The sequence below is a fragment of the Pinus tabuliformis genome, chromosome 6 (assembly GCF_031772625.1).
Source record: "Pinus tabuliformis cultivar Carrire ecotype Pingquan chromosome 6, CPIR1, whole genome shotgun sequence".
Classification (NCBI taxonomy): Eukaryota; Viridiplantae; Streptophyta; class Pinopsida; order Pinales; family Pinaceae; genus Pinus; species Pinus tabuliformis.
Genome location: NC_142292.1, coordinates 75,045,773 through 75,058,340, shown reverse-complemented (window position 1 = coordinate 75,058,340; position 12,568 = coordinate 75,045,773).

Sequence of the window (12,568 nt, the reverse complement as noted above, 5' to 3'; positions counted from 1 at the left end):
TGCAAAATATCTGCCATCCATCTTGACCACCCCTGAGTTAGTCCTTGCAACTAAATTTCTTCAACTTAATCTATGATTTCGTGTTGTGGGCTTGCCTGTGATGGATCACTTTCTATCGACTTCAGCTCATTTTCTAGAAAGATGATCTAGAAATCGTCAGTACCTTGGGATCTGCATGCCTCAATGGCAGGTTTCTCACCTTTGACGACAGGTTGCATCATTGACCTTCGATCAAAGGATTCCATGACATGTTCGACACCAACACATTTATTCACATCTCATGGATTGTACTGGGTACTTTGAGAGCCATTGACATCACTGGTGGTTTCTCTCACACTTGTTAACAGTTTACATCATTGACTGGTAATCAAGTGGTTTCTACCATGTTCGACTTCAACACATTCATTCGCATGGATAGAATCGTACTGTTTCGGGAAGTAGAAATGAAGACCCTGGATCTAGTTTCCACAATCCAGGCTGCAAGGAATTTTGTATTCATTATATAATGGACTATTCATAAACAGATGGCTGCGTCCATACTGTGTCCACATGAGTCTATACTTGTGATGTCTTACAAGATCATTCCTGTATCATAGCAGTAGTTAGTTTTCTAAGTCAGTTTTGATGTGAGTGTGGGAATGCCTACCTCAACGATGATATGATCTCATATATATATCTTGCTTTGAATGTTTTTACAGGTTCCGACCGGGCTGTCCATAAGATGATCCTCAAAATGATAAAGTACTTCACTTTTCCTAAATGATAAATGAAATCCTCATCTACTACAGACTTCGCACTTTAGGGGGCAATCCGTTACACAAAAATATCGTCACCATGATTATTTGCAGTCAGTATGGGTCTATCACCACTTGTACTGTCCTCCTAAGCAAGTCCCAGACCTCAGCTCTTTAAGTCAAGCTTTGAAAATGAGAGAAAGACATTGAAAATCAACAAAGCTCTGGTTCCGCACTTTCTCTCACTGTTTCCTGCGGTCCCGCACCTCCTGTTTACAAAAACTGCGGACCTGCCCGCTCTGTCCCTAAAGGTGTGGGTGTGGACCCCTGTGAAAGTCAAAAAGGTGTAAGTTTATTCTAAAAAACTCACTTTGGGTTAATTCTAGATGATTCTAGAAGGAATTTTGACGTGGATTGGCCGCTCTTAGGTGGTTCATGCATCCCAAAAGAGAAGGAGCTAATCCCTTGATGAGAGGAGCTATCCCTTTGAAGGAGGGCTTTATCCCTTTGAAGGAGGACCTAGTAACTTCCCTCCATTTCACTATAAATTCAGGCATTGGGCTGGTTGTTGAAGAGGTTGAAAGCTGAACATTTTTTAGGGTAAATGCTGGTGAAATTAAGACTTCCTAGTTGAGCTTGAGAGGAGAGATCACATACCTTTTTGGCTTCATTGGGAAGAGAGTGAAACTTTTCAAAGTAGAGGAGACTTCTTGTTGGACCCTGGGCGGAGCTTGTAAAACGTCAAGGCACAGGTTGTAAAGTTCTTCTTTGATTAGAATTAATACAATCAGATTCATTTTTCTCAACAAATTGTCTCATGTCATTTGTTTCATGAATTCCTTGACTTTCATGTTAAATATGTTTTATGATATTGGCTATTCAGGTGCTATTTAATTTGTTTGCTTGTTTGTGTTTTCAGATTCGCGACAAGGGAGCTCATTTGGATCGAAGGAGAGAGGCTTCCACAAACTTGCGTTGAACCCAAGGTAGGCCTAAAACACTTGTTTGCCTTTGTTTATAAATGCATATTTAGAGAAAGATAGTTTGTGATTGGTTTGCTTGTCATTAGGTCTTCTTTAGATTCTAGGAAGGTCTATCTTGTCTGCAAGATCGACTCATTCCGTGTGACAAAATGGCGACTCCACTAGGGATTACAACATTCTAGAGGTGGTTTGGTGACCTCTTGAACACATAACTATCTTTCTCTACATAAACACAAACTATCTTTCTCTAAATATGCATTTATAAACAAAGGCAAACAAGTGTTTTAGGCCTACCTTGGGTCCAACGCAACTTTGTGGAAGCCTCGCTCCTTCGATCCAAATGAGCTCCCTTGTCGTGAATCTGCAAACACAAACAAGCAAACAAGTTAAATAACACCTGAATAGCCAATATCATAAAACATATTTAACATGAAAGTCAAGGAATTCATGAAACAAATGACATGAGACAATTTGTTGAGAAAAATGAATCTGATTGTATTAATTCTAATCAAAGAAGAACTTTACAACATGTGCCTTGACGCTGTACAAGCTCCTCCGAGGGTCCAGCAAAAAGTCTCCTCTACTTTGACAAGTTTCACTCTCTTCCCAATGAAGCCAAAAAGGTATGTCATCTCTCCTCTCAAGCTCAACTAGGAAATCTTAATTTCACCAGTATTCACCCTAAAAAATGTTCAGCTTCTAACCTCCTCAGCAACCAGCCCAATGCCTGAATTTATAGTGCAATGGAGGGAAGTTACTAGGTCCTCCTTCAAAGGGATAAAGCCCTCCTTCAAAGGGATAGCTCCTCTCATCAAAGGATTAGCTCCTTCTCTTTTGGGATGCATGAACCACCTAAGAGCGGCCAATCCATGTCAAAATTCCTTCTAGAATCCTCTAGAATTAACCCAAAGTGAGTTTTTTAGAATAAACTTGCGCCTTTTTGACTTTCACAGGGGTTCGCACCCACACCTTTAGGGACAGAGCAGGCAGGTCCGCAGTTTTTGTAAACAGGAGGTGCGGGACCGCAGGCAACAGTGAGAGAAAGTGCGAAACCAGAGCTTTGTTGATTTTCAATGTCTTTCTCTCATTTTCAAAGCTTGACTTGAAGAGCTGAGTTCTGAGACTTGCTTAGGAGGATAGTACAAGTGGTGATAGACCCATACTGACTTCAAATAATCATGGTGACGATATTTTTGCGTAACAGATTGCCCCCTAAAGTGTGAAGTCTGTAGTAGATAAGGATTTCATTTATCATTTAGGAAGAGTGAAGTACTTTATAATTTTGAGGATCATCTTGTGGACAGCCCGGTCGGAACCTGTAAAAACATTCAATGCAAGATATATGTATATATGAGATCATATCATCGCTGAGGTAGGCATTCCCATACTCAGATCAAAAAAGACTTAGAAAACTAACTACTGCTCTGATACAGAAATGATCTTATAAGACATCACAAGTATAGACTCATGTGGACACAGTATGGACGCAGCCATCTGTTTATGAATAGTCCATTATATAATGAATACAAAATTCCTTGCAGCCTGGATTGTGGAAACTAAATCCAGGGTCTTCATTTCTACTTCCCGAAACAGTACGATTCTATCCATGCGAATGAATGTGTTGAAGTCGAACATGGTAGAAACCACTTGATTACCAGTCAATGATGTAAACTGTTAACAAGTGTGAGAGAAACCACCAGTGATGTCAATGGCTCTCAAAGTACTCAGTACAATCCATGAGATGTGAATAAATGTGTTGGTGTCGAACATGTCACGGAATCCTTTGATCGAAGATCAATGATGCAACCTGTCGTCAAAGGCAAGAAACTTGCCATTGAGGCATGCAGATCCCAAGGTACTGGCGATTTCTAGATCATCTTTCTAGATAATGAACTGAAGTTGATAGAAAGCGATCCGTCGCAGGCAAGCCCACAACACGAAATCATAGATCAAGTTGAAGAAATTTAGTTGCAAAAACTGACTCAGGGTTGGTCAAGATGGATGACAGATATTTTGCAGATGAATGGCTTATTGGCAGTGACCTCTTGAACACATAACGACACAACAGATGGTTTGGTGACAATTGACCCAAAGTTAATACCCAGAAACCGGCTGAAAACTTCCAATGTGGTTTGATCAAATATTAGGCAAAGGATTTCCCAACCTAGGCGAATAAAAGTGTCGTGTTCAAGAGTGGTTACAAAGTATGACAAACAGGCTCATTTTCTCTCTTTTCCCCCACCATTTCAGGCAAGTACCTCTTTATTTTTGACAAGCTTGAGGAGGATAACATTTGCTTGATTATAAGCTCATCCTTCGGATGAGTCCAACTTAGTTTAAATTCGAACCCTAAGAAGGAGTGGTTCGTTCCTGTTTGTAATTGAACAGGTCCTTTACTGTGAAATTTTAACGAGTCCAGTATAGGAGAAACTCGGAGTTTTTCAATTTTAGAGAGTCTGAAAAAACTTAAGAAGACTCCAGGGTTGACCTTTTTCTTAAATTTGTGTCTCCCAAGCCCGAAAAAGTATAAAATAATACTTGAGAGAATCGATTGATCTTTACGACCAAGGAGTACTTTTCGTAATTAGTGCCCTGATCCGAAAAAAGTAAAAAAGCGAACAACGACACGTCGTTTTATAACCAATATCGAATTTGAAACGACAAAAATCCGGCAATCTTTTCATGTTTTTACGGTCAGAAAAGAGCTGTAAGTGGACCGTCTTTTAGTTCCGTTTTAACGAGTTTAAAAGAAAAACTCGGCGACCTTTTCATGTTTTAGGAGTCAGAAAAGAGTTTAAAGGTGACTCTAAATGTTTTTTCGTCGAAAATGATAGATTTCGCCTGAATAATCCGTTATCCTGAACAAAAACACAAACATTAATCATACCTGTTTGAAATGGATAAAAATGCTGCAAAAATACCTTTCCAAAGTGAAACATAAACAAATTTGCAATTTATTTACTCAAAAAACTTATAAAAAGGGCTTTTGTCAATTCATTTTTACCGTTTGAGTTTTGGGTGAGAAAATAGTGCTTTTGTTCAGAAAACTTCCCGTGAAGATTGCTGAAAATCCAACCGTCGAAATCGAACGCCGTCTCCTCCAGGTTATCCACATCATCCTACTCTTCATTTTTAACCGTTTCATTTTTTGTTTTAGGTTTTTATTTCATTTTTTGGAGGGTTTTTAGGCTTAAAACCCGCGCACTGGGGCCCGCACGCGTAACACTGGCAACCCGCGGACCCCGACTTTTTCTCAATGGGGAAAAGTCAGGGGTCCGCACCTTCCATGTAGGCAAGGTGCGGACCCACGCACTGTGTCTAACCCAGAGGGTGCGGTCCCGGCAGAAAGGGTTTTGAACCCAAAAATTCTCAAATTTGACCCAAACAAATTAATTTCTAACATTCTAATTTATCTTTTTATTGGATGCAGAGAGTACATCATTCTAGATTGGCGTGAACGAGAGCATGAGGACGTGGATCTAGCCGCGTTGAATCACCAACCTTCGATCGATGCATTGAAGGCCTGCGGCTTGTACAAATTCTGGGCCATGCCTGGCATGAGGGCCCAGGTGGATTTCTTACAGTGGCTGGTTGACAGATGGAGCATACAGGACCAGTGCTTCTTCATTGGTGGCCACCAGCTCGAAATCGAGCCGGCAGATATATATTTCTTGACCGGTTTGCCTAAGAGAGGCGAAGACTTGACTCTATTCGGGACTAGGCCAGGTGGCCAGTCTGTCGATAGCCTCCGGCTAGAGTTCTGCAACAGTCAGGCTAGAGACAAAGGGATAGACATAAAAACCATATCCCTTCCTGATCTCATGGTGATCGCATTTACTGTCACCATACTTTGCAGGAGTGTCGCATTACATATTGCCACCGGATCCCAGATGCGGATGGTAGTTGACTGCTTTCGAGGCACCATCTTCAACTGGTGCAATGTTGTGTTGGCCAATGTAAAAGGCCAACTGACCAGAGCCAAAAACGGACAACTAAAGACCTTTGGTTATGGGGCTTTGGTTGTGAGCTTTGGTCTGGAGAGGGTTCCCATGTTGATCTCGCAGCACCTTACTGTTGGAGCTTGGCTTCCTCGAGAGCCCAAACTGATGCGATGGGTCGCAGTTATGGCCCGTCATCCAGACGAGGGGACAGAGGTTGTTCGATTCAAACTTGAGTATTTCCAATGGTTGGAAAACCAGGTTTTTTCTATTCAGGACTTCCCTTACGGTGGGTTAGATTTTCGTGGTGACCCAGACATGGCTCTTCCACCAGGAGAGCAATGGGATGACTCAGGTAAAATTATTTTCAACATTTTTCTTATTTTAATTTTTTTTATTATTTTTTCCATCGTCCCAAAACTGATAGTAAAAGTTTCAAATACAGATGTGGGTCCACAGCGACCAGCCTCTCTCCGGCCTTACGAGAGGAAACAACCAGTTGCATCCGGGCCAACCCCACAGGACGAATCAACAGAGGTTTTGGCTGAGTTGGAGAGTCATCTAAAGCACTTCACAGGATATATTCCGGAGACCACCATAGATGACATTCCTCGTCGACTTCAGCGCTATGTGATTGGGGTCCTAGGACCTTTTAGGAGGTTCCTTTGTAAGGTGGCTCGTGCAGTGGTTTCTTATCGAGATCATCACCAGTGATAAGATGATCCCCTATTGTGGGCACATATGACATTTTTTCTTTTTGTACTTATCATTTTTGCCGATCATAAGGTGTTTTTCAACCTATGATCGAGGACGATGTATTTTTTGACACACTCCTTTATATATATATCACTATTACTGGCTTATCTTGTAAATCACGTTATGGGATGGTTTTAGATTTACATGTATGATTATTGCAAATGTCTACTTAACATTCGAGAAGCAATTTCATCTGCTAATGTATTTAAAGATCTTGGAATATGATGATACTCAATATAATCAAATTCACGTTCCAAGAGACGCACTCTCAAAAATAATCTCAATAACACTAGATTTCTAATGGGATACACTCTATTAAGCTGTAATACAACGAGTTTAGAATCTAACCTCACTATCAAACTCCGAATCCCAAATGAAATAGATTCAGATAATAACTCAATCACTGCACTATACTCGGCAATGTTGTTCGTTGTTTGACCAAGGCTTACCCCATGCATAGATACCAACTCGTCAGAGGGCGAATAGATAACCCAAACTGCGGAAGAAATGTTCTGTGTATTACGACAAGCACCATCAGCAAAACCAATATATGTTTGGAGAGGCATCGACATCTGCAATATCAAGAGTAAAACCAAGATAAGCAGGAATAATGACGAAAAACACTCTCTAAGCTAAGCACACTTTTCAAACTAAAACACACCAACTAGAAAGAAAAACTATCCTAACTAAAAATCTCCATACCCCTTCTTTAAGCATAATACCTCTTCAGGTAAAGACCATTTCTGGGTTTACCCAAAGAGTCCCCATCAAAGTCTACCAATTCATAGGCCCCTTTTGCTAGCTTTCGCTTGACAACATAGGGACCATGCCACATAGGAACGAATTTTCCAGCGCATAATTTATCCTTAGCTTGATCGTAAACTAAGACTAGATCTCCTTCCGAAAACTTTCGAGGAGTCACATTTCGATCATACTGAGCTTTCATATGTTTTGCGTGAGTCTCGATCGCCAATGCAGCATCACGTCGATTCTCATCTAATTGAGTCAAGTATAACAAACATTTTTCCTCTTCAGAAGTGGTTGGAAGTAACTCAATGGCCATTTGCAATGACGGGATTTCGCATTCAATGGGTAACACAGCTTCCAGACCATAAACTAGTTGGAAAGGAGTGAACCCTGTTGATGTTTTTACTGAGGTACGATACGCCCAAAGCGCTAAAAATAGCATGTTATGCCAATTCGACCGATGAATCCCAATGATTCGTCGGATCATGATGACTAAAACTTTGTTGATGGATTCAACCATACCATTAGCTTGTGGATAATAAGGCGTTGAACTATCATGATGCGTAAGTTCGGTCATCATAACATTTCGAAAATGACGCCCATGATCAGTGATAATCACTTGTGGGACACCAAACCTAGCAATTATATGATTGAACACGAAAATTGCAGCTGTCTTGCCGTTTTCCTCAAATGTAGGCATCGCCTCGGCCCACTTGGTAAAATAATCTACCGCAAGGATGATATACGCATGCCCCCCGGCTGAGTGAGGGTTACATGTAATAAAATCGATACCCCATTTGGAAAAAGGACCAACGACAATTATAGGGTGGAGAGGAGCAGTGGAGCGCGCATCTTTCGATAAAAAAATTTGGCAGTTGTGGCATTTTTCAGACCGCGGTAATACAATCTTTAAACAAAGACGGCCAGAAGTAGCCAGCGCGCAATATCTTTTGGGTTGTGGCATACCCAGACATATGACCGCCACACGCTCCAGAGTGGCAGTCATTTAGAACCCTTTCAGCTTCCTCGTTAGTTAAGCAACGTCGAAAAACAGAGTCCGCCCCACGGCGATAAAGAGTATCTCCAATAATCCTGAATTGTTGGGACTGGAATCGTATTTTCCGACGTTCTAACCTTGAAATTTCTGGCCGAAAGGATTGGGTCTGGAGATAAACGATGATATCCCCATACCATGGATCTAAAGTGCTTATTAGAAACAATGATTCGTCTGCAATGGGCTCCTCCGCCACAGTTTCCATGTCAGCACACGGGAAGTCACACATTAACTCTGCAAAAACTAAAGATTTCTTAGACTTAGATTTTTCAAATTCCAAGTCGAACTCCTGCAGGATAACAATCCATTTAGAGTACTTGCCCCTTAGCAATTGCTTGATCAAATTGTAGATCATAGGGTTGCAATTAGAAATTATTGTAGTTTTACGTAGTAAAATGTAGTGACGAAAACGTTAGACAACTTGAACAGCTGCCAATGCTAATTTCTCCACATGTGAGTATTTTAGCTCAGTAGGATTTAAAGTTCGACTAAGGTAATATATCACATGTTCAGTACCGAATTCATCTTCCTGAACTAAGACCATTCCAATGGTGGAATGAGAGGCGGCGAGATACAAGAAGTAATCCTGGTTGTAGTTGGGAGGATGCAATAACGGTGCATGGGTCAATGCGTGTTTTAGTGCATCAAAAGATTTCTGAGCTATCTCATCCCAATAGAATGAAGTATTATGTTTCAACAACCGGGTAAAACCCTTTGTAACCTCGGCGTAGTTAGGAATGAATCGTCGTGAAAAGTTTGCTTTCCCTTGCAAACTTTGGAGTTGGTGAAGACTCGAAGGAGGAGGCAATTTGACAATAGCTTCGACCTTTGAGGGATCGACGCGAATGTCGGCTTTCAAAACTACAAACCCCAGCAATCGACCCGTTTCTATACAGAAAACACACTTGTTTGGATTCAACCGAATCCGATAATGCCTACACCTCATAAAAATTGCTCGTAAATGGATTAGATGATCAGCTCGATGTAATGAATGAGAAGGAAAATCATCGAGATAGGGTTGCACAATGTGCTTGATGTCATGAAACGCATAAGACATGGCCCTTTGAAAAGTTGCTCTGGCATTCTTGAGCCCAAAAGGTAATTTGCAATAAGCAAATGTCCCCCATGGACAAATGAAAGCCATTTTTGGTTGATCGGCAGGTAGAATATTGATTTGATTGTATCCAGAAAAACCATCCATGAAGGAGAATATTTCGTTGCCGGCACAATCATCAATGATTTGATCGATATAGGGAGTTGGGTAATTGTTCTTTGGACAGGCTCGATTAATGTCCCTATAATCGATACATATTCTTATTGTCCCTTGCTTTTTATTAACCGGAACGATATTCGATACCCAATCCGTTAACGGGATCAGATAAATGAAACCTGCTTTGAGTAATTTTTCAACTTCTGCTTTGACAGCAACAGCTTTTCTTGGGTGAATCTGACACAAACGTTTCAGGACGGGTTTAGCGTCCAGGTAAGTCTTTATTTCATGAACAACAATCGCGGGATCAATTCCTGGCATTTCTTCATAGGACTAGGCAAACACGTCACGAAATTCTTGAAATAGGGCCTTATATATCTGAATTTCGTCTTCTGTACACGAGGCACCTATATGAATGTTCTCAACAATTCTAGGCTTAACCGAAATGTCAATAGGAATAGTTCGAGAGATGTTTCCCAAATTTAACTTTGAATCAGGATGTTTCATTGGATTCTGAGGTTCCTTGACATATTCAGTCGTAAAAATTGATGAAAAATCATTTTCAAAATGATCATTCTCGGGTAAAAACGAAGATCTGTGATGGAGATCTTCCCATGGTAAATCATCTGCACATAGGATTTCACGAATTTGCTCATTAGAGTGAACAAGTTCAGAAAATGTGATTGAATCCGAGCTTGATGTGAAAAGTGATTCCTCACGGACCACATTCATTAAGTCAATTTCAGTTGAAGATGGGTCGGTAAACGATTGCACGGCCTCATACGCAATTTCAGATGGACTCAAAGGCATGACATCACCAAATGAGTCTATCTCAGATTCAGAAGGAACGATCCAAGGATCATCACAAACAATGGTGTCTGACATAATCATATGAATGGTTGCAAATGAAGACGATGCGTTGATCGGAGGAAAAGGAAAATTTCCCAGTAAACCGGCATCTTTCACTAGTCCTACTCCAACATCTTTATACGGGATAGTCATTTTACCGACATGCTGAATACTTTCAGAAGAGGCTGGGTCGGATGAAAAGTAAGCCAGCTGGTCTATTATTACGATCTTTCCATTATGTGGAAACTTTATAACCCAAAAGACCGATGAAATGACAACTGTCATAGCGTAAGACCAACTTTGACCCAAGAGAAGGTTGTAATCTAGAGGGGTATCAACCACCTCCACATCTAGATTAACGGTTTTTCCTTCAACCCCTATAGGCAAATCCTGTAGAATGCCGAAAGGATGAAACCCACGGCCATCAAAGGCCTTTAGAATCGTCGGGGATTGATTTAGCGAAGGAGAACCAAGCGATCTCCAACACTGTATCGACATAATACACGTTGAGGCTCCCTCATCAATCACAGTCCGATGAATAGGCCTGTTTTTTACTATCACTGGAATCTGAAAAGCCATTTGATGAGGTAAGCGCGGTGTACTACTTTCTAGATCGAAAATTATTAGGTTCGAGTCCTGAACATCAACAGCTCCTATAGCCGACAAAAGTAATTTACGTTGTGCTGGACATGATTGCAACACTTCCAAAGCCGACATTGCTGAGGGTGAAACAGCTAAATCCTCAACAATGTTATAGTTCTGAGCCGCTCTCGCATGTGGATTGAAAGCTGACTTTCGAAGTATACCCTTGGCGGGTGGTTTGATTACCAAGTCTGTATTAGGTTTCTCGAACTGTAGTGGATCGGAACCGGGAGCTGAGGTTGATGGGTTAGAATGAGAAGATTCTGCTTCTTTACCATCAACAGGACTTTTACTACCATAATCATGTGATCGAGTCACAATCCTAACATATGACATCATCAGTATGGGTTCTTCATTGGCACTCGAGGAAGAACCTATCATCTTACTGTCTTGACTTGGAAAAGGATCCTTCAAAACAACAGGCGTTTGGGAACCTTTGACAATCTTCGCAACCTCTGCCCGATGAGGGCAGTCTCTTGTAAAATGTTCTTCGTCACAAATGAGACAAGGATAACGAGGTTTGCGCTTTTCATCATTAGATTCCGATTTTTCAGGTTTCTCCTTTGAATTTTTGTCCGTTTTATTCTTCTTCTTCCCTTTCTTCTTCCCACTAGATTTTGATTTGGCTGTAGATGACTCTACAACGTGAATATCGGCGGAAATCTCCACGGAAGAATCTGCTGTCAGGGAATCAGGCAAGGTTATGATAGGAGAAGAATTCTTAGAATAATTCTTCTTACTTTTAGTGTTAACCGTACCAATCATACAGGTTTTCTTGTGTAACGTACCTGACTGAGTATAAACCAAGTCAAGGTATTGTGCTTGCGCAATTACTTGCTCCTCAGTAACAACTCCGGCCTTAGCTACATCTTCAGTGATCTTTGGCAACAAAGACTTTACAAACCATTCAGCCAAGATCTGATCCGGAATAAAAACCTTCACTAAACGCCGTCAACGTCTCCATTCATGAATATGATTTGAAATGTAAGTGGACGTCGATTGCTTTAACGAAGTTAGTAATTCCGTGCCATTGTCATATCGGACTGGCAACTGAAAATGAGTTAAAAACTAGGTAGCTAACTGACTAAAATTATAAAAAGTGCCTCGTGGTAACTCAATGTACCACTTGACCGCAAGACCAATTAGAGTGCGCTGGAAAAGTCTTAGACAGATTGAATCATCTGAAATGGAGTTAGACGCACACCAGAGGTGATAAGTCATCACATGGTTCGACGGGTCCTCTTCTGATTTGCCTTCGAACTTAGGAATATCACTAAGCAACTTATTCGGCATTGGCAGCCAAAACGGAAGATAATTAATGGGATCGTTCGTTAAGCGCGACAAGTCAGGCAAGTCCAAAGTTGCGATAAACGATAACTGATGATTAGGGTCCCTAAAACTATGGGTCATGAGACCAGCCCCAGGAGGAGGATATCCAGGATAACTAGGAATAGGAATTGCATTTGGGATATTGTATCCTCCCGGAAAACCACGATTAACCGGACCGTACTGGGGTCGTTGATATGTGTACCCAGGGTACAGTTGATACTGATAGATTGGCTGCTGCACAGCAGGACCGAATTGGTACTGTTCCTGGTACGGTTGATAAGTAAATTGTGGTTGACTTGTGACAACCGTACTTAAACCAGGTTGTC